The 17,646-nt window shown below is 46.4% G+C and overlaps 1 non-coding gene and 12 pseudogenes across 1 annotated transcript; all 13 read left to right on the top strand.

Annotated features, from left to right (window-relative positions):
* Positions 1–12,637: 12,637 nt before the first annotated feature.
* On the top strand, positions 12,638–12,756 carry LOC120921373 (annotated as a pseudogene).
* Positions 12,757–13,045: 289 nt separating this feature from the next.
* LOC120921296 lies at positions 13,046–13,164 on the top strand (annotated as a pseudogene).
* Positions 13,165–13,459: 295 nt separating this feature from the next.
* On the top strand, positions 13,460–13,578 carry LOC120921269 (annotated as a pseudogene).
* An 86-nt stretch (positions 13,579–13,664) lies between these two features.
* On the top strand, positions 13,665–13,783 carry LOC120921309 (annotated as a pseudogene).
* Positions 13,784–13,876: 93 nt separating this feature from the next.
* On the top strand, positions 13,877–13,995 carry LOC120921398 (annotated as a pseudogene).
* Positions 13,996–14,079: 84 nt separating this feature from the next.
* LOC120921308 lies at positions 14,080–14,198 on the top strand (annotated as a pseudogene).
* Positions 14,199–14,291: 93 nt separating this feature from the next.
* On the top strand, positions 14,292–14,410 carry LOC120921322 (annotated as a pseudogene).
* Positions 14,411–14,493: 83 nt separating this feature from the next.
* On the top strand, positions 14,494–14,612 carry LOC120921489. The gene has a single exon (XR_005744907.1). It is a non-coding gene; the product is annotated as a 5S ribosomal RNA (ribosomal RNA).
* Positions 14,613–14,889: 277 nt separating this feature from the next.
* Positions 14,890–15,008, top strand: LOC120921281 (annotated as a pseudogene).
* A 290-nt stretch (positions 15,009–15,298) lies between these two features.
* On the top strand, positions 15,299–15,417 carry LOC120921291 (annotated as a pseudogene).
* Positions 15,418–15,707: 290 nt separating this feature from the next.
* Positions 15,708–15,826, top strand: LOC120921340 (annotated as a pseudogene).
* A 1,115-nt stretch (positions 15,827–16,941) lies between these two features.
* Positions 16,942–17,060, top strand: LOC120921243 (annotated as a pseudogene).
* An 86-nt stretch (positions 17,061–17,146) lies between these two features.
* LOC120921307 lies at positions 17,147–17,265 on the top strand (annotated as a pseudogene).
* Positions 17,266–17,646: the final 381 nt, after the last annotated feature.

Raw genomic sequence — 17,646 nt, 5'->3', positions numbered from 1 at the left:
AAAGTGTACGATCTCATCTGATCTTGGAGGCTAAACAGGGTTGGGCCTGGTTAGTAGTGTTGCTCACGAATATTCGCATTGCGAATATTCGACTCGAATATAGCATATTCGAGTAATCGCGCTATATTTCGAATTTCGCGGTGAATATTCGCAATTCCGAATATTCGATTTTTTCCAATTTTATTTTTAGAACAGATCACATCCTAGATATCTCCATCGACGTCTAAAAGCATTGCTGGTATGATTAGAGACCCTGGGCCGAGTAGCTGAAGCGTTCATTGAATTTTGCCGAAAAATCGCAATGCGATTATTCGGCAATCGCAATATCGCGCGATTATTTTCTTCGCCCCTATCTTCCGCATCAGAGCGATTTTTACAGTTTCATTTTTAAAACAGATCACATCCTAGTGATCTCCATAGACGTCTAAAAGCATTGCTGGTATGATTAGAGACCTTGGGCCGAGTAGCTGAAGCGATCATTTTATATTGCCGAATATTCGCAATGCGAATATTCGGCAATAGGAATATTGCGCGATTATTTTCTCCACCCTTCTTTTGCATCAGAGCCAATCAGAGTTCTCCTACCATAGTTGTCATAGGTTTGCAACCAATAGGAACCTGCCTGCACGGACATTATATAAGGTCACTTCCAGCACCATTTCATTGCAGATTCAGAAGGTGGCTAGAGAGTGTGGAGACTGTTTCTGTGTTCCTGTGTCTGTGTTCCTGATTGATTGATCTAGCATCATCAGCATTGTGCTGCATTGCTACTTAGTGATTCCAGTGCATATTTTCCAGTTTATCAACTGCTTTTTTCAAAGCAATAGACCCAAGAGCTTTTTTCAAAGCTAAGTTTTGTGCTGTGTTGTTCATCTTGTGTTACTGTTTGATCTTGCAGCTTCGCTTTTCAGTGATATTTGCTAGTGATTTCAGTGCACATTTTGCTGAGCTTTCTAAAAGAGCTTTTCTAAAAGCTAAGTTTTGTGCTGTGTTGTTCATCTTGTGTTAGGCCCCATACACACGATAGAATCCATCCGCAGATAAATCCCAGCAAATGGGTTTCTGCGGATAGATCCTATGGTGTGTACACGCCAGCGGATCTTTTTCCGCGGAGAAATCTCCTCTGGGATGGATTCCAGCAGATCGGATATTTGCTGACATGCACAACAAATCCATCTGCTGGAATCCATCCCAACGGATGGATCCGCTCGTCTGTACAGACTCACCGGATCCATCCGTCCAAAGGGATTCCCCGCACGCGTCGTAATGATTTGACGCATGCGTGGAATTCCTTATATGACAGCGTCGCGACCGTCGCCGCGTCATAATCGCGGCGACGGCGCGACACGTCATCGCCAGAGGATTTCCGCGCGGATTTCAATGCGATGGTGTGTACACTCCATCGCATAGAAATCTGCGGAAATCTTTGAGAGGATTTATCCGTGGAAACGGTCCGCTGGACCGTATCCGCGGATAAATTCTCTCGTGTGTATGGGGCCTTACTGTTTGATCTTGCAGCTTCGCTTTTCAGTGATATTTGCTAGTGATTTCAGTGCACATTTTGCTTAGCTTTTCTAAAAGAGCTTTTCTAAAAGCTAAGTTTTGTGTTGTTCAGGTTAGTTAGATTTCTGTGTAGTAAGTGTACATACTGTTAGTGTACATTTATTTCAGCTAGCTTAGCTAAGTGTGTGTTTAGTGTCTGTGTTTTGTGTTAAAAAAAAAAAAAAAAAAAAAAATTATTAGTTAGTGTTTGTTTAGTGCATTTTTATTTTTTATTTTGTAGTCCTTGTCTTTGGTGTACTAGTTTTATTATAGTTTAGTAGCTGTCTGTGTACGTCTTTGTCTGCGTGCCTGTCTTTTAAAAAAACACATAAAAAAACATTTTCCTCACATTCCCCCCCCCCAATAAAGTTTACCCCCCCCACACACATCAGCAATCATGAGCGGCATCCGTGGCCGTGGCAGCAGGGGTAGGGGAGTTACTCCCAGTGCTGGGTCGCTGCCAGCACGGGGTACCTCTCGTGCCCCTACTAGTGGTAGAGGATCGGGTGCAAGGGGAGTCCGCCTGATCCGGGAGTTCTTTCCATCGGGCAGCCGCCCGATATTGCCATCTCAGGCTCAAGTAGTGGTGGACTACATGGGGCACAGCAGTGCCACTGAGTCGTCGGTCCCGACTCCCAGTAGTACCACCATTACACCGGTGCCTATAGTACCCCCCCCCCAGCCCCCAAGAGTCCAGCATCTTACTGTTCGACAGCGACAGTGAGAGGGATCTCTTGGGGGAGGCCATGCATCAGGCAGACCTCCAGCTCTGTCCTGATGGTCAGGACCTTTTTGAAGGGATGGATGAGGAGGATGGGATACCTGCTGGCAGTATCCCAGAGACATCCCTTTAAACTGGTGCTGCTGTTTTGGTGCAGGAAACAGCAGCACCTAGTCAGACCCAGGCGTGGGTGAGGGGACAGCAGAGCCAGGCTAGAGGCTCCATGTCAGTTGGTTCCCTCAGACCAACACATCTCAGCCCTTGGTCTGACATCTCTGGGGGCGAAGAGGGTGACCCATCATGGTTTCCATCTGACGCGTCGGCTCACTGCGTCAGTGACGACGGGGAAGGTAGGCACCCTGGGGAAACGGTGCGCCAGGTCACCACCAGGGAGACCATCGTCAGGGTCTCCACTGGTGATGGCAGTAGGAGGTGTCAGCAGCAGCAGCAGCAGCAGCAGGCAGCTCCACCTGTGCGCACGAGTCCCAGCAGGTGCAAGTCAGCGTCACCCCATCTGACAGGAGGGCGGCGCTGAAGTCACCTGTCTGGAACTACTTCACCCTGGTGGCAGACAACCCTACCGTGGCCCTCTGCCGGATCTGTAAAGTGAGGGTGAAGAGAGGGAAGTGTTTGGCTCGGGTGGGTACCACAGCCCTGAACCAGCACCTGAGGATAAACCACTGGGGGGTGTTTGACGACATGAAGCGTGGTGGTGGTAGCAGCGCCACCACCACAAGTGAGCAGGGTACAGCAGCCCCTGCCACAGCTTCATCTCTTTCCAGCAGGTCATGCCCCCCCCCGCTCCCTCTAGTAGAGGTACTGGTACCGGCAGCCAGACCTCTACTTTGACAGCACCCTCCGCATCTGTGTCCCGCACTGCCGTCCGGCGCCAGGCGTCGATTTCAGACGCCTTTGACCGCACCACTCCCTTCCCCCCTGGAGACCGACGTGTGCGTTCCCTCAATGGGCTCCTGGCAAGGGTTATTGCCCAACATCTGCTGCCCTTCAACATAGTTGACAGCAACCCCTTCAGGCAGATGTTGGAGCAGGCCCAACCCCAATGGCGTGTCCCCAGCCGCCATTTTTTTGCCAGGAGTGGTGTCCCTGCCCTACACCAGCACATTGTGCAGAATGTAACCCTGTCGCTGGATCACGCTGTCAGCGACAGGGTTCATCTGACAATGGATGGCTGGACCAGCAGGCATGGGCAGGGGCGCTACATCAGCTTCACGGCCCATTGGGTTTCCCTCCGAGGCGTCGGTGAGGGATCGGCGGCAACCGATCTTGTGGTGCCGCCCCGGGGTGTCCAGGGGAGAACTGCTGGTCTCCCTCAAGCCACTGTCTCCGCAGCTGCTGAGCCTCCCAGCAAGCGCCCCCGTAGCTACTCAAGTGTGGGGCACGTGCGCTGTCAGGCCGTGCTCCAGCTTGTTAGTTTAGGGGACCGGAGACACACTGGACAAGAAGTGCTGAAAGCACTTCAGGCTCAGGTCCAGAAGTGGCTGACACCCCGAAGGCTCCAGGCAGGTATGGTTGTCTGCGATAACGGCAGCAACCTACTCGCCGCCCTCAGTGCTGGCAGTCTGACCCACGTGCCCTGTCTGGCACATGTCCTCAACCTGGTGGTGCAGAAGTTCCTGCGCACTTATCCCGGGTTGAGTGACATTGTGCCAAAGGCGCGTAGGATTGCCAGCCACTTTAGGCGCTCCCCAACCGCTACCGCGTCCCTGTCCGAGTTGCAGCGGATCAACAGGCTGCCCCTTCACAGGCTGATTGTGGACAGTGTGACGCGGTGGAACTCCACCCTCCACATGCTGAAGAGGTTGTGGGAGCAGCAAAGGGCGGTGAAGGAGTACCTGATGGACCTAGGCACTGAGAGGGCTTCACTACAACTCCCTTTCATCGCCTGTGCGGAGTGGGGGCAGATACAGCAGGTCTGCCAAGTGTTGTCCTCCTTCGAGCAGGCGACCAAGATGGTCAGCAGTGAGCATGTCGGCCTCAATAACGTGCTGCCAATAGTGTTCATGCTGGAGAGGACACTAGATTGCCTGCTCGAAGCTGGGGAGAGTGCCTTGGTGGAGCAGGAGGAGTCAGCAATGCTCCACCGAGACCAGGGCCAGGACGAGGAGGAGGAGGAGGATGATGATGATGAGGAGGTGGTTGCTGGTGTCGTCCCGGAGTCAGGGCCTGGTCAGGAGGGAGAGCCGGTGTTGGGGGCACCGATAGTCCGGGGGTTTTGCATCTCTGAGCGTGACCAGGAGCGCCTCAGGGATGAAGAGTCGGACCTCATGGTGAAAACGCAATTTACGTTTGGCGAATTTTTTATGAAAATGCAATCGGTTATAATGTAATCCTATGGAGGGGATTTAGAGTGTGTCATGTGACCTTAACATTGGAGATCTTTGTAAAAAAAAATATCTTTAAAAAAAGGGGAAACAAATTGCTCTCACGCCCACAAGATCTACTTTTCATACGCAATTTATATATCAAAACATAGCTATGCTTGTCTGGTTTCAGGCAATGTGATCAGTTTTGCGATACGTATTTTAGTTTTAGTTCTTGGAGCTTCTAAAGGACAACAGCCTGAAATTATCTCTCATAGACTCTCATGTTAAATTATCTAAAAAATGTTGCTGCAAAACACACAAAGACGCTCTTTTCTAAATCACAGACATGGCCACATTTTTAAGTTTATCAACATAAATTTCATATCGATGTGTTCACAAGGGCCGTGTCTTTCAAACGGTGTAGTTGTTGTATTGATCGCATGTACGGTTGAGGATTTATTAAGCTTTGTTTGGAGGCTTAAATCATGTATTTGATCTGTGAATTAAAAGCGTTTGTAATGTTATTTCTTTCCATAAATAGTTTTCCTTACCTCAGTGCAATATTCCTCCTCACTGACCTGGGGGGGAGGGGAAACCTCTTGAGGGGGGAGTGGCGACCAGGAAGTCAGCATACTCTATACTTTGCAGATAGAGAAAGAAGCTGTGTGTCCTAAAGATAGTGTAGTGGTTATGGTGAATGTCTTTGGCAAGGGGCTCAGCAATTAAGCTAATCAGCATTCCCACTCACATTTTCCTCAGGAAATGCATTGTCTAGTTACATTATATTTTAATACTACTGCTGCTGCCTCCATGCTGAGTAAAGCTTCATGACCTCTCTGGCACAGCGGATCCACCAACAGCCTCCGCTACAAGCTACCAGACCGGATCTAAACAGCAAGTGTAACTAAAACAATGAACCTTATGTTAAACCCTGGTTTGCGGCCTTTATACTGCAACCATTAGGCTGTCTGCAAGAGAAAATCTGCATTCTCTCTCTCTTTCTTGCTCTCTCTCTCTCTCTCTCTCTCTCTCTCTCTCTCTCTCTCTCTGTATATATGTATATATTGTTGCTTTTGTTATGTTCATTTTTCAACAGTTTATTTTGTGTTCGTCGTGTCTGTGTCCGTGTGCTTTAGTTTGTCCTAGGTTTGTGTTAAATAAAATAATAGTATAAAATGTTTTTGCTTATTATGAAGTTAGATGTGTTGATGTTGATTTGTTCGATGTGAAGTTAGATGTGTTGAAAAACCTACAAATCTATCTCAAAAAGAAATGAAACATTTCCAAAAAATAAGATTTTTTAATAAAGAAATAAATTCAGACATAACTGAGATTGAGCTTCTGAAGCCTTTCCATCTCAGCAATATTTTCTGATTGCTGCTGCTCTAGCAGCGTATTTTGCTGGACCAGGTAGCGGATTTGGCGGTGATTTCCCTGGATCCTCTTGTGTGTCTTTTTTATGAGCGCGTTCTGCCTCATCATCTTTCTTGCTACTGTTAGGATATAATAAAAAAACATTTGGATTTCAAAGAACGTTACCAAATAAATAAAATATTTTTTTTGCTTATTAATCAATCATTATCATGTCTATACACTTGTTATGTGTCTAACACATACCGGGAGTGCAGAATTATTAGGCAAATGAGTATTTGGACCACATCATCCTCTTTATGCATGTTGTCTTACTCCAAGCTGTATAGGCTCGAAAGCCTACTACCGATTAGGCATATTAGGTAATGTACATCTCTGTAATGAGAAGGTGTGTGGTCTAATGACATCAACACTCTATATCAGGTGTGCATAATTATTAGTCAATTTCCTTTCCTTTGGCAAAATGGGCCAAAAGAAGGACTTGACAGAATCTGAAAAGTCCAAAATACAGAGATATCTAGCAGAGGGATGCAGCACTCTTAAAATTGCAAAGCTTCTGAAGCGTGATCATCGAACAATCAAGCGTTTCTTTCAAAATAGTCAACAGGGTCAAAAGAAGCGTGTGGAAAAACAAAGGCGCAAAATAACTGCCCATGAACTGAGAAAAGTCAAGCGTGCAGCTGCCAAGATGCCACTTGCCACCAGTTTGGCCATATTTAAGAGCTGCAACATCACTGTGGTGCCCAAAAGCACAAGGTGTGCAATACTCAGAGACATGGCCAAGGTAAGAAAGGCTGAAAGACGACGACCACTGCACAAGACACACAAGCTGAAACGTCAAGACTGTGCCAAGAAATATCTCAAGAATGATTTTTCTAAGGTTTTATGGACTGCTGAAATGACAGTGAGTCTTGATGGGCCAGATGGATGGGCCCGTGGCTGGATTGGTAAAGGGCAGAGAGCTCCAGTCCGACTCAGACGCCAGCAAGGTGGTGGCGGAGTACTGGTTTGGGCTGGTATAATCAAAGATGAGCTTGTGGGGCCTTTTCGGATTGAGGATGGAGTCAAGCTCAACTCCCAGTCCTACTGCCAGTTTCTGGAAGACACCTTCTTCGAGCAGTGGTACAGGAAGAAGTCTGCATCCTTCAAGAAAAACATGATTTTCATGCAGGACAATGCTCCATCACACGCGTCCAAGTACTCCACAGCGTGGCTGGCAATAAAGGGTATAAAAGATGAAAAACTAATGACATGGCCTCCTTGTTCACCTGATCTGAACCCCATTTAGAACCTGTGGTCCATCATCAAATGTGAGATTTACAAGGATGGAAAACAGTACACCTCTCTGAACAGTGTCTGTGAGGCTGCGGTTGCTTCTGCACGCAATGTTGATGGTGAACAGATCAAAACACTGACAGAATCCATGGATGTCAGGCTTTTGAGTGTCCTTGCAAAGAAAGGTGGCTATATTGGTCACTGATTTGTTTTTGTTTTGTTTTTGAATGTCAGAAATGTGTATTTGTGAATGTTGAGATGTTATATTGGTTTCACTGTTAAAAATAAATCATTGAAATGGGTATATATTTATTTTTTTGTTAAGTTGCCTAATAATTCTGCACAGTAATAGTAGTCACCTGCACACACAGATATCCCCCTAAAATAGCTAACACTAAAAACAAACTAAAAACTACTTCCAAAAATATTCAGCTTTGATATTAATGAGTTTTTGGGGTTCATTGAGAACATGGTTGTTGTTCAATAATAAAATGAATCCTCAAAAATACAACTTGCCTAATAATTCTGCACTACCTGTATACTTCTATCATAAATACCATATTATGGTTCTGCAATCTGACGGGTGCGCTTTATATGTTGTCCATTTTTATATCTACATTTTATTGTTGAAATGTTATTAATCATTGTGCACATATTTACCTTCCTGAGCGAGGGTCACAGGGACGCTGTCTTCCTCCTGCTCGTCTCCTTGAGAAGTTGGGGTTGGGGGGGTGGAGCTCCTCAGCTTGCACCTCAACAGGAGCTGGGGTTGGCGAGTGGGAGGGCCCTGGCTGCTCCTCCTCATCCATCTCCTCCTCTGCCGCATCCTCCTCTGCCGCATCCTCCTCTGCCGCATCCTCCTCCTCCTCATCGGCCTGGCGCCTTCTGCGCTTGGCGCGCACAACTGGTAGCGGAGCTCCTATAATAACACAATGTTCATATATTATAAAAATGTTTTCTAATGACGTATGCAAATTCTGTGTACTCTGCTGTATTGTATATGAATACAAATTGATTTATATAGACAGTTAACCAATTGGACAATGTTATATTAAAGGGTCTTGTGGGCACTACAGGGGACTGAGCGTGAGCTGGGCTGCCACCATGGTAAAATTAGCTGTTTTTGTCTCCTTTGTTTTGTTCAGACGATCTCATGTTAAAAAAAGGGCCTGATGGAGTACACGGGATTACTATAACAACCCCACGCCTAACACAGGAATTTAGTGGGAATCTATATATATAAAACTCAACGTGTGTGTGCATGTATGTATGTATGTTCCAGCATCACGTCCAAACGGCTAAAGATATTTACATGAAACTTGGCACACAGGTTACTTATATGTCAGCCACAAACATAGGATAGGTGGTTTAACCCTTACCCACCCCCATTTGCCATGGTCGGGGTTTTTCTTTAAAGTCCCATTCAACTCTATGGGAAATACATGTTACTTCATAACAGCTGTAGATATTTCGATAACACTTGGTCACATGTTACCTATACGTCCACTTAAAGTATAGGATCGTTAATTTATCCCTTAACTACCCACATTGGTGAGGGTCGGGGTTTTTGTTTAAAGTCCCATGCAAAGCAATGGGAAAAGTATGTTCCCACATAACTTCTGTGTTCCTGTCTGCTGTCCCATGTCTTTTTTCAACAGTACTATGAATACCTTGGCTGGTGGTGATATATGTTACCACAACATGGCGTCTTGGTTAACAACATCTGACCTTACATGAATTACATATGACCTTACATAACTGTCACCAAAGGAGCTGCGGTTGCTCAACGCGATTGCCACTGCGCTGACAAGTGATTCACCTCTGCAGCTAGGGGTTCGGATCCCGCTCTCGGCTACATGTGAATTGAGTTTGGTGGTCTCAGCCCGGCCCCCGGTGGGTGTGCTATGCGAGGTAAGCCTGCGCTTAGTACACCCACCTCCCTCCCACAAAAACCACCACACTTACACACGCACTCGCAATTGGGTTAACATGCACACCCTCTGACCACGCGGTCTCTAAAAAGAGAGGCGAAGGACTAACATTGGCTGGTTGAGCGGGCAAATCCTCTCACTCCCTTATAGGGAGTCCCTCTGCCCCGTTGGGCTTTGAAGCGGAGCAGGTAGGACGGTCTGTGTGGGAGGACCCCCTCACACCCGCCATTGCCCCCCGGGGCATGGAGAAAGGTGGCAGATTACCTCTGGGGGAGGCCTGCCTACTCCCAACTCCTGCAGTCTGGCTCCTCTCTCGAGTACACGCACAAAATACACTTTAGAAAAAAAAACAATAACTGTGACCAATAACTTACCTGGATGATATTGATCCCGGATACGCCTGACCCGGTTCATCTGGCGCCTCTTCAGGTCGGACCATTTCTTGAGGATCGCCATGTGACTTGGTGCTTCGCCCTCAATTAGGGAGCTGACAACAGCCTTTTTTTCGTGCTGCCTCCGCAGCTGATCATACCCTGTTTCCAGGAACTTCTGCAAGATGAAGAACAAAGTATATTGTAATACTTTTGTTTAAAGCCTTATGGATATATGACGTAAATGTATGGTATTCAACAATTGGAAGCATTCTCGCCTTATTAATCAATGACAGGGGTAACATGACAGATTTTATATCCTGCCATTTCGGTCGCCACCTTTTTTGCATAAATATAGCAGCCATTATCATTTGCATAATTATGTATATATGATTAACAACACAGGATACACGTATAGGGGAGATATGCGTTGCTATTCATCTGACCGCTATAATTATTTTTGGACACTGATAATGGGCCTGTACAATAGATTATTTTTTTTCATCCCTATCTTTAATTTTGAATAAATAATGGAGTTGATGTTATTTAACAACTACAACTACCAGCATGCTCTGATACACCATGTAGCTCACCGTCACCAGCTGTACAACAATTATACTTTAACTCCCAGCATGCCTGGACAGTTAATGGCTGTCCGGTAATAACGGGGAGGCATGGGGTTCACAGTAGTTTCCCGCTGAGGGTTTGAGCTGCAGCGCCAAATTTGCTTCAGCTAGAAGCACACTGTAAGCCACAGCCACAGCCCATGTGAATGTACCCTGTACATTCACATTGGGGGAGAGGGGGGGTAATTGCAGCCAGTTGCATGCAGGGAGTTGTAGTTTTGCAACAGCTGGAGGCAGAATTATTTCACATTGGTCACTTTCCTCACTCTCCCATCTTCCTTTTCCCCACTTTCTTTTAGTATTTTTCCCCGTGTTCTGTTTTGTTTGTCACTCTTTTTGTTTTGGTGCTTGCACTTTATGTGTGGCGAGTAGGGTGCTGGTCCTCGGGCCGGTCTCTGAAAGTCTTGGGAGTTGGTAGACTCGGCCTTCTGGTTAGGTTCACCGGCTCTCATGGGGTCTCCCTTCGGGGGAGCCTCACCGAGGAGGGTTCTGTTTCGGCAGTCCCTCCGAGGATGTTGGGTCCTTGTGGCTTCGGCTGCTTGGACCGAGATGGGTCCATATGGCTTCGGCTGTATGGACCACAGTAACTCTTTTCCCTGTCAGGAGCCTAACGCCCCGGGGGATCAGAGACGGGACCTTTTCGGAGGACCATTGACGTATGCACCCGTCGCAGTTTTTTGTGATGTCACTGTTTAGGTGTGTGCACATTTTTCCCTGCACCGGGTGGAGTTTTTGGGTTGTGTTTTGCACGCCACAGGCTTTTCAACAGAAAAAAAACAGCTGGAGGCAGAATGGTTGCAAAACACTACGGGTTTGTTACCTAACTCAGGGTTTCAAGACCAGTCCACCTCCAGCTGTTGCAAAACTACTACTCCCATCAGCCACGGTCTGTCAGTGCATGCTAAGAATTTTACTTTTGCTGCATCTAGGGTGCCACAGTTTAGAGACCCGTGCATAAAGGCCTGAAAAATGTGGGCCTGCAGAACTTACAATACTAGAAGTGCCAGCATTCCCAGGCATGCTGGAAGTTGTAGTTCTGCAACATCTAAAGGGAAATATGTATTCGAACGTCCTTGGGCCTTGAGGACCCTGAAGTCAGGACGTTCGCATACGTCCTATGTCCAAAAACATGTTAAATTCATTATGCTAAATAACAAGGAAAAGTGCCTAAATACACATTTACCAACCAGGGTGTCTGCAGCTGTCCAGGCATGCTGGGAGTTGTAGTTTTGTAAAAGCAGGAGACACATTGTTTGTAAAATACTAATATCTGATCATATATACTAACTTTTAAACTAGACTAAAATGCAGTTAAAGATAATGAAATAACAGTGGTCAAAATACTTACACAAATCAGCATCTTTTCCTCAGATAGAGTGAAATTACTTCCAACCATTCTGCTCTGCGATTGCGATGCGATCATAAAGTTGGAAACTGGCAAGGGTCCAGGAAATGGTCGCGTGTTGGGCGCGTGTTGTTCGCACGATTGCGCATGCGCGATCGAAAAATCGCAATCGCAATATTTTTTTGCTAAAATATCACAAATATTCGATTTCAGAGTGCTCCTACAGCAGTTTTCGAAATATCTGCAAACAATTTCGCATTCGCATTTTGTGAAATTGCGCTAAAATATCTCGAATATTCGATTTCAGAATGAGCCAATCAGAGCGCTCCTACAGCATTTGGGGAAATTCCGCAATAATCACCGCATTCGCAATATTGCGAAATTTCGATAAAATATAACGAATATTCTGAGCCAATCAGAGTGCTCCTACAGCATTTGTCGAAATTGCGCAATAAATATCGCATTCGCATTTTGCGAAATTTCGATAAAATATCACAAATATTCTGAGCCAATCAGAGCGCTCCTCCAGCATTTGTCGAAATTGCGCAATAAATATCGCATTCGCATTTTGCGAAATTTCGATAAAATATCACGAATATTCTGAGCCAATCAGAGTGCTCCTCCAGTATTTGTCGAAATTGCGCAATAAATATCACATTCGCATTTTGCGAAATTTCGAAAAAATATCAAGAATATTCTGAGCCAATCAGAGTGCTCCTTCCGCATTTGCCGAAAATTTCGCCATCAATATCGCATTCGCATTTTGCGAAATTTCAGAAAAATATCAAGAATATTCTGAGCCAATCAGAGTGCTCCTACCGCAGTTATCGAAAATTCGCAATTATTTTCGCATTCGCAATAGCGAAAAATCGCAATCATTTAATTTCGATAAAATATCACGAATATTCGAATTTAGCGAATATATCTCGAATATTCGAATATATATTCGAGATATATCGCGAAATCGAATATGGCATATTCTGCTCAACACTACTGGTTAGTACCTGGATGGGAGACCGCCTGGGAATACCAGGTGCTGTAGCCTTTTTTTTTGTTGGGGAGTCCTTGTATCTATTTTTCTAGTCTTCTCCCAAGCTATCTTCAAGAGAGCTAAGGCCAGCTATGGTACTTGCCTACGGCCACATAACCCTGAAAGCGCCCAATCTCGTCTGATTTCGGAGGCTCAGCAGGTTCAGGCCTGGTTAGTACCTGGATGGGAGAACGCCTGGGAATACCAGGTGCTGTAGGCTTTTTTTTTTTTGGAAGTCCTTGTATCTATTTTCCTAGTCTTCTCCCAAGCTATCTTCAAAAGAGTTAAGGCCAGCCATGGTACTCGACTGCGGCCACATCACACTGAAAGCGCCCGATCTCGTCTGATTTCGGATTCTAAACAGGGTCAGGCCTGCTTAGTACCTGGATGGGAGACCGCCTGGGAATACCAGGTGCTCTATGCTTTTTTTTTTTTGGGAGTCCTTGTATCTATTTTTCTAGTCTTCTCCCAAGCTATCTTCAAGAGAGTTAAGGCCAGTCATGGTACTCACCTATGGTCACATCACCCTGAAAGTGTACGATCTCATCTGATCTTGGAGGCTAAACAGGGTTGGGCCTGGTTAGTACCTGGATGGGAGACCGCCTGGGAATACCAGGTGCTGTAGCCTTTTTTGTTGTTGGGGAGTCTTTGTATCTATTTTTCTAGTCTTCTCCCAAGCTATCTTCAAGACAGTTAAGGCCAGCTATGATACTTGCCTACGGCCTCATCACCCTGAAAGCGACCAATCTCGTCTGATTTCGGAGGCTAATCAGGGTCGGGCCTGGTTAGTACCTGGATGGGAGAATGCCTGAGAGTACCAGGTGCTGTAGTATTTTTTTATTTATTTTTGGGAGTCCTTGTATCTATTTTTCTTGTCTTCTCCCAAGCTATCTTCAAGAGAGTTAATGCCAGCTATCGTACTTGCCTACGGCCACATCACCCTGAAAGCGCCCGATCTCGTCTGATCTCAGAGGCTAAGCAGGGTCGGGCCTGGTTAGTACCTGGATGGGAGACCGCCTGGAAATACCAGATGCTCTAGGCTTTTTTTTTTTTTGGGAGTCATTGTATCTATTTTTCTAGTCTTCTCCCAAGCTATCTTCAAGAGAGTTAAGGCCAGCTATGGTACTCGCCTACGGCCACATCACCCTGAAAGCGCCCAATCTCGTCTGATCTCGGAGGCTAATCAGGGTCGGGCCTGGTTAGTACCTGGAAGGGAGAACGCCTGAGAATACCAGGTGCTGTAGGACTTTTTTTAAATTTTTTTTTGGGAGTCCTTGTATCTATTTTTCTTGTCTTCTCCCAAGCTATCTTCAAGAGAGTTAAGGCTAGCTATTGTACTTGCCTACGGCCACATCACCCTGAAAGCGCCAAATCACATCTGATCTCGAAGGCTAAGCAGGGTCGGGCCTGTTTAGTACCTGGATGGGAGAACGCCTGGGAATACTAGCTTCTGTAGGCTTTTTTTTTTTGGGAGTGCTTGTATCTATTTTTCTAGTCTTCTCCCAAGCTACCTTCAAGAGAGTTAAGGCCAGCTATGGTACTCGCCTACGGCCACATCACCCTGAAAGCGCCCAATCTCGTCTGATCTCGGAGGCTAATCAGGGTCGGGCCTGGTTAGTACCTGGAAGGGAGAACGCCTGAGAATACCAGGTGCTGTAGGACTTTTTTTTTATTTTTTTTTGGGAGTCCTTGTATCTATTTTTCTTGTCTTCTCCCAAGCTATCTTCAAGAGAGTTAAGGCTAGCTATTGTACTTGCCTACGGCCACATCACCCTGAAAGCGCCAAATCACATCTGATCTCGGAGGCTAAGCAGGGTCGGGCCTGTTTAGTACCTGGATGGGAGAACGCCTGGGAAAACCAGCTGCTGTAGGCTTTTTTTTTTGGGAGTGCTTGTATCTATTTTTCTAGTCTTCTCCCAAGCTATCTTCAAGAGAGTTAAGGCCAGCCAAGGTACTTGCCTATGGCCACATCACCCTGAAAGCGCCCGATCTCGTCTGAGCTCGGAGGCTAAGCAGGTTTGGGCCTGGTTAGTACCTGGATGGGAGACCACCTGGGAATACCAGGTGCTCTAGGCATTTTTTTTTCTGGGAGTCCTTGTATCTATTTTTCTAGTCTTCTCCCAAGCTATCTTCAAGAGAGTTAAGGCCAGCTATGGTACTCGCCTACGGCCACATCACCCTGAAAGTGCCCAATCTCGTCTGATCTCGGAGGCTAAGTAGGGTCGTACCTGGATGGGAGAACGCCTTGGAATACCAGGTGTTGTAGCCTTTTTTTTTTTGGGAGTCCTTGTATCTATTTTTCTAGTCTTCTCCCAAGCTATCTTCAAAAGAGTTAAGGCCAGCCATGGTACTCGACTGCGGCCACATCACACTGAAAGCGTCCGATCTCGTTTGATTTTGGAGGCTAAACAGGGTAGGGCCTGGTTAGTACCTGGATGGGAGACCGCCTGGGAATACCAGGTGCTGTAGCCTTTTTTTTTTTTGGGAGTCCTTGTATCTATTTTCCTAGCCTTCTCCCAAGCTATCTTCAAGAGAGTTAAGGCCAGCCAAGGTACCTGCCTACATCCACATCACCCTGAAAACGCCCAATCTCGTCTGCGTTCAGAGGCTAAGCAGGGTCGGGCTTGGTTAGTATCTGGATGGGAGACCGCCTGGGAATACCAGGTGCTCTAGGTTTTTTCTTTTTTTGGGAGTCATTGTATTTATTTTTCTAGTCTTCTCCCAAGCTATCTTCAAGAGAGTTAAGGCCAGCCAAGGTACTTACCTACGTCCACATCACCCTGAAAGCGCCCAATCTCATATGATCTCGGAGGCTAAGCAGGGTTGGGCCTGGTTAGTATCTGGATGGGCGACCGCCTGGGAATACCAGGTGCTCTAGGCTTTTCTTTTTTTGGGAGTCATTGTATCTATTTTTCTAGTCTTCTCCCAAGCTATCTTCAAGAGAGTTAAGGTCAGCCAAGGTACCTGCCTACATCCACATCACCCTGAAAACGCCCAATCTCGTCTGCGTTCAGAGGCTAAGCAGGGTCGGGCTTGGTTAGTATCTGGATGGGAGACCGCCTGGGAATACCAGGTGCTCTAGGTTTTTTCTTTTTTTGGGAGTCATTGTATTTATTTTTCTAGTCTTCTCCCAAGCTATCTTCAAGAGAGTTAAGGCCAGCCAAGGTACTTACCTACGTCCACATCACCCTGAAAGCGCCCGATCTCGTCTGAGCTCAGAGGCTAAGCAGGGTCGGGCCTGGTTAGTACCTGGATGGGAGACTGCCTGGGAAAACCAGGTGCTCTATGCTTTTTTTTTTTTTAAGTTCTTGTATCTATTTTGCTAGTCTTCTCCCAAGCTATCTTCAAGAGAGTTAAGGCCAGCCATGGTACTCGCCTATGGCCACATCACCCTGAAAGTGTACGATCTTGTCTGATTTCGGAGGCTAATCAGGGTCGGGCCTGGTTAGTACCTGGATGGGAGAACGCCTGAGAATACCAGGTGCTGTAGTATTTTTTTATTTTTTTTTGGGAGTCCTTGTATCTATTTTTCTTGTCTTCTCCCAAGCTATCTTCAAGAGAGTTAAGGCCAGCTATGGTACAGGTCTATGGCCACATCACCCTGAAAGCGCCCGATCTCGGCTGATCTCGGACTCTAGCAGGGTCGGGTCGGGCCTGGTTAGAACCTGGATGGGAGACCGCCTGGTGCACCAGCACCAGGTGCTGTAGACTTTTTTTTTCTGGGAGTCCTTGTATCTATTTTTCTAGTCTTCTCCCAAGCTATCTGTAACGGTCACCACCGTTTTCGACCTTCCATCCCATCCACGACAGCTCATCTGACACTCCAACCGTCCAACAGACATCAGACATCCCAGAATAACGAGACTTGCTCCATTACTGGTTTCAAAATGAAGACATCTTTAATGGTTTCTTCTCAGCTTATATACTACTGTATGGCATGGAAGTATTCAAAGGGACAATGAAATCTCAACCCCCCTAATCACACACTAAGGCTAATTACTAAACATTCATTCATTAACAGCATAACAAACAAAACACCATCACACAATGATCTCCTTCCAATCCACATCCCCAGACAGACGCTCTGTCTCCTACAAGTACATTACACACATAAACAGTATTTCGCATACATAATTAGAGGTCTGGGAGCAGACCTGGATTAACACCTTTACACAAGGACAATGGAATGTCTTCCAGGCCCTGGCTCAATTAGCATGTCACTAGTCAGGGCTAAGCATAGAAATGAGTCATAGAATATTCTTTGCAGGCATTAAGGAATATACTGTAAATCACTGTCCACGCCAAAACAATCCAACATGTGTACCCCATCTCCTGGCTCAATCTGTGCCCAAAAGTGACTCCTGTTACGCTATCTTCATGAGAGTTAAGGCCAGCTATGGTACTTGCCTACGGCCACATCACCCTGAAAGTGCCCAATCTCGTCTGATCTCGGAGGCTAAGCAGGGTCGGGCCTGGTTAGTACCTGGATGGGAGAACGCCTGGGAATACCAGGTGCTATAGGCTTTTTTTTTTTTTGGGAGTCCTTGTATCTATTTTTCTAGTCTTCTTCCAAGCTATCTTCAAAAGAGTTAAGGCCAGCCATGGTACTCGCCTACGGCCACATCACCCTGAAAGCACCCGATCTCGTCTGATCTCGGAGGCTAAACAGGGTTGGGCATGGTTAGTACCTGGATTGGAGACCGCCTGGGAATACCAGGTGCTCTATTTTTTTTTTTTGTGAGTCATTGTATCTATTTTTCTAGTCTTCTCCTAAGCTATTTTCAAGAGAGTTAAGGCCAGCTGTGATACTCGCCTACAACCACATCACCCTGCAAGCACCCGATCTCGGCTGATCTCGGAGGCTAGCAGGGTCGGGTCGGGCCTGGTTAGTACCTGGATGGGAGACCGCCTGGGAACACCAGGTTGCTATGGAGGGTTGCTATGGACTGGTTGCTATGGACGGTTGCTATGGATGGTTGCTATGGACTGGTTGCTATGGACTGGTTGCTATGGAGGGTTGCTATGGACTGCTTGCTATGGACTAGATGCTATGGACTGGATGCTATGGACTGGATGCTATGGACTGGTTGCTATGGACTGGATGCTATGG

The sequence above is a fragment of the Rana temporaria genome, chromosome 13, assembly GCF_905171775.1.
Source record: "Rana temporaria chromosome 13, aRanTem1.1, whole genome shotgun sequence".
Taxonomy (NCBI): Eukaryota; Metazoa; Chordata; class Amphibia; order Anura; family Ranidae; genus Rana; species Rana temporaria.
This window is presented reverse-complemented; position numbering and strand designations above follow the sequence as displayed.